The sequence below is a fragment of the Myotis myotis genome, unplaced genomic scaffold (genome assembly GCF_014108235.1).
Source record: "Myotis myotis isolate mMyoMyo1 unplaced genomic scaffold, mMyoMyo1.p scaffold_m19_p_3, whole genome shotgun sequence".
NCBI classification, from domain to species: Eukaryota; Metazoa; Chordata; class Mammalia; order Chiroptera; family Vespertilionidae; genus Myotis; species Myotis myotis.
Genome location: NW_023416335.1, coordinates 89,544,891 through 89,549,180, shown reverse-complemented (window position 1 = coordinate 89,549,180; position 4,290 = coordinate 89,544,891). Strand labels below are relative to the sequence as shown.

At 37.7% G+C, this 4,290-nt stretch overlaps 1 pseudogene; it reads right to left on the bottom strand.

Annotated features, from left to right (window-relative positions):
- Positions 1-1,328: 1,328 nt before the first annotated feature.
- On the bottom strand, positions 1,329-4,290 carry LOC118650483 (annotated as a pseudogene).

Genomic DNA, 4,290 nt, shown 5'->3' with positions numbered 1-4,290 from the left:
TCAAGTGAAGAACAGGAGGAAAAAGATAGTGAAACTACAGTAGGATCATTATTAAGGTTCTGCTGAAATATGGAATACATACATCTGATTTAAACATTTTGCCCTGACCCATGTGGCTCAGTTGGTTGAGTGTCATCCCATGCACGGAGAGATCCTGATTTGATTCCCTGTCAGGGCACATGCCTGGATTGCAGGCTTGGTCCCCAGTAGGGGGCATGTAGGACGAGGCCGATTGATGTTTCCCTGTCATCACTGTTTCTCTCCCTCTCCCTCTCCCTCTCTCTCTCAAATCAATAAAAAACATATTTTGTAAAAAAAAAATTAAACATGTTTTTATCTTAACATACAAAAACTGGTACAGAACTTCACCCCTCACAGTTTATTTCTATTTCAACATTTAGTCAGCCTTAGTCTCCTCTGGTCTCTGACAGTCTCTCTGTCTTTCCTTATTTCTCAGGACCTTGAGATCTTTGAGGAGTACTGGTTAGGCATTTTGTAGGATGTTCCTCAGATTGGGTTTGTCTGATGTTTTTTTCATAATGAGACTGAGCTTAAAGGTTTGGGGGAAGATTATCATAGAAGTGAAGTGCTTTTCCCATCACATCATATCAGATGGGTTGCAGGCTCGATCCCCAGTAGGGGGCGTGCAGGAGGCAGCCGATCAATGATTCTCTCTCATCATTGATGTTTCTATCTCTCTCTCCCTCTCCCTTCCTCTCTGAAATCAATTAAAAAGAAAAGAAAAGAAAGAAAGAATAAAGAAACCTCGCTTGTACCATCCACCATCCAGTTAGTTGTTCAACATCAGTATACATGTAAAGCAGTTTCTAAATTATTAACCCATACTCCTGTGAGAAACAAATATACCAACTATAATAGATTTTATGTATTGTTCTTATTGTCTTTAGCTTTACAATTCCAGTCAAAATACCATTTCTTAAAGTTACTTAGGTTAGCTTCTTTTTTTTTTCACCATTCTTGAGGATTTCAAAAGTTAAGGTAGGTAGAGATAATTTTAAATATATTTGCAGATATTCAGCTTCCATAGTACTCCAGTGTGTAAACATTTCCAAAACCATCAAACAGAGGGAACTTGAAATTATGTATAGTTTTTGAGATATTGAATGAATCTTGATTGAATGACAAATCCTTTTGAAAGTCAGATGGTTTGCAAGGTTTTGCTTTTAATGAAATTTCAAGAGACTCAATGGTTAGAGACCATTTTTAGTGATAAATTGCTATATGATTCTTGACATACAGCTAGACAAGAATTGAGAGACTCCTTTAACAAAACTTCCAATTCTATTTACTTATATGAATGTGGTTTCTCAGCACTTACAGCTTTAAAAAGAGAAAAACAGAAGAGAATCAATGTTAAACCTTGTCTAGTCCAGCAAAAAGTTAGCATTCTTCTATAGATACTAACTGAACTAATTGGGAGGGAGGAAGAAGAAAGTCCATTCAAGTCTTTAAGAGATGAATGTCTGATACAGTTTTACTTTTTATAATTAAGTATTTATCAATGTAATTTATTTTATTTTGATCAATGATGTACTACTAATAATTTTAATAATCCAGTAAAAAGCCTATATCAGGAAAAAGTAATTTCCATTTTTATAATAGGGTGATAAATATGATTTTTTTAAAAAAATATATTTTATTGATTTTTTACAGAGAGGAAGGGAGAGGGATAGAGAGTTAGAAACATCGATGAGAGAGAAACATCGACCAGCTGCCTCCTGCACACTCCCCACTGGGGATGTGCCCGCAACCAAGGTACATGCCCTTGACCGGAATCGAACCCGGGACCCTTCAGTCTGCATGCTGACACTCTATCCACTGAGCCAAACCGGTGCTGGCATCAATAAGATTTTTAAGCATGAAAAACATTACATGGAGGAGATAAGAGTTCAGGGAGAAAAAGGAATAATATAAATTTTCTGATTCTTAAAGAAGAGTTTACTTTTTTAATTAATTGGAAAAAATTTTAATAAGCATCAAATGCACTTTACATTGATAATCGCTATACTGAAATTGTGATATTTAAATTTGTTTTCTCTAAAAAGGTTAGTGATTTTCTTTTTTTCTGGGAAACATAGAGATCCAACTAACTATGAGCATTAATGTGGTCAGTCTAGGTCACTATGGTTTAGTTAACGATACTGAAACAAGTGCCATTTCATGTCTGTAATAAGGTAGACTGTGAACTTCTGTATCACTGACTTTTAGCAAAAATTCCATGAGGTAATTTAAAGGGATGTCAAATTTTTTTAAGTGTAAACTCATAAACTCTACATTGGGATCACTTTTTTGCTTGACTTGAGTGCATCTGACTTGAGAACACAAGCGATTTTCTTCCCTAATTCCTTGGGAAAATATATCAGCAATAAGTCTGTATCTTCTTTATTATGACTGGGTTGTTTGTTTTGTTTTTCTGCTTTTACTTTTATTACTATTTACTTTATGCTTAATTTACTCCCGAGCCATAAGTTTTTGTTTCTTCAGTTTCTTCTGGGATATCTAAAGAAAGAAAAAAAATAAAAATGACTGTTAAGTTTCCTGAAGAAACACCCACACTACTACTTAAAGGAGTAGGTCTTAACTCAGTGAAAGAATTGGAAACTTCAGTCATGACTGGGTTGTTTTAAGAAAGATTATAAGCCTGGCCAGAGTGGTTCAGTTGGTTGAGTGCTGTCCCATGCACCAGGACATGGTTCGATTGCTGGTTCGATTCTGGTCAGGGCACATGCCCAAGTTGCGGGCTGAATCCCTACTTTGGGGGGCAGCCAATTGATGTTTCTATCTCTCTCCCCCTCTCCCTTCTGCTCTCTGAAATCAGTAAAAACATATTTTTTAAAAAGAAAGATTATCAGCTCTGAAGTTAGTTTCCACAGTTGATAAAAATATGTCAAAACAGTATAATTTGCAAGTAAAAGGGTTTTCAAAGGCTGCAGGAACAGGACAGAAATAGCATTTCTTATTTGTGTAAGCACAAGCACTTAAAGCGAATCTGTAGGTAAATCCAATGTAGTATTCAAAAGTTCTATAAAAATGAACAAAAGATACATCTTTACTTCCACTGTTCCAATAGTCAAATGTTAGATCTGCATGAGAGTTGCAATGCAGCAGTTTGCTTGTCCTATTTAAGAGTTTGAGGTTCTTTTTGTATATTTGGCCCAATTATGTTTGCATCCCAGATAAATTCAGTTCAAAAATATGGAAATAAGCCCTGGCTGGTGTGGTGCAGTTGGTTGAGCATTGTCAGGTGCACCAAAAGGTCATTGGTTGGATTCCTTCCTGGTCAGGGCACATGCCCCAGTTGCGGGTTTGATCCCTGGTTGGGTTGCGTATGGGAGGCAACTGATCGATATTTCTCTCACATCAATGTCCCTCCCTCCCTCCCTCCCTCCTTCCCTCTTTCCCTCCCTCTCTCCCTCGTTCCCTCCCTCCCTCCCTTCTCTCTAAAATCAATAAAAACATTTAAAAAAAACAAAATGGAAATTAGGGCAAAGATTTCATATAACAAAGCACAGAGATATGCTATTGGAAGTTGCTTTCCTTCCATGGCTAATGCAGAAATAAAAAATTTTGAAAGCAGAAAAATGAAAGGTTTGGAGAAAAACCACACCATCCAGTAATTCCAGCAGTGAGAATGATTCCTACCATTTATTGCAAAGAAAATATCACCACGACACTGAAAAGTAGGATCACGGATGAAGACAATATCTAAGGACACTTCCCACACAACCAAATGAAATACCTATCATACTCATTAAGTTTAATAAAGCATTCCTAGACATTCAATTGTACTGATCCCATATACATAACCAAACTGGATTTTGCCAGGCAGTAACAATATGACTCCAAAGGCAAAGCAAAACACCATGGTTCCTGCCAGATGGGCCTCATTCACGATGCTGCCATCTGCTACTTTTAATGGGTGTAACACTGTTAGTATTTTTTTTGCCAGATGTGGTCAAAATTGATACCTAATTCTTCCAATAAAAGTGGTTCATCCTCAAAGCCGTTTCCATGGAATGGCTGAGGAGCAGTTGGAGTATATGCCTGAGCTGGCTGGGAATCTGCCTGGCGTATGGCTGCTGCGGCCGCATCACGTCTGGAGGGACATACGGACCTTGCGAGTAGTCACAGCCAGACACTCCATGGCAATGCGCAGCGCACTCAATCCCTTCCTCCATAGTCATAGGACTGCTGTGACCGGTCATCGATGCTGTAACTTGTCTGGTAGAAATCCATGTTTAAGTTATCAAAGCCTGACATTGCAAATGA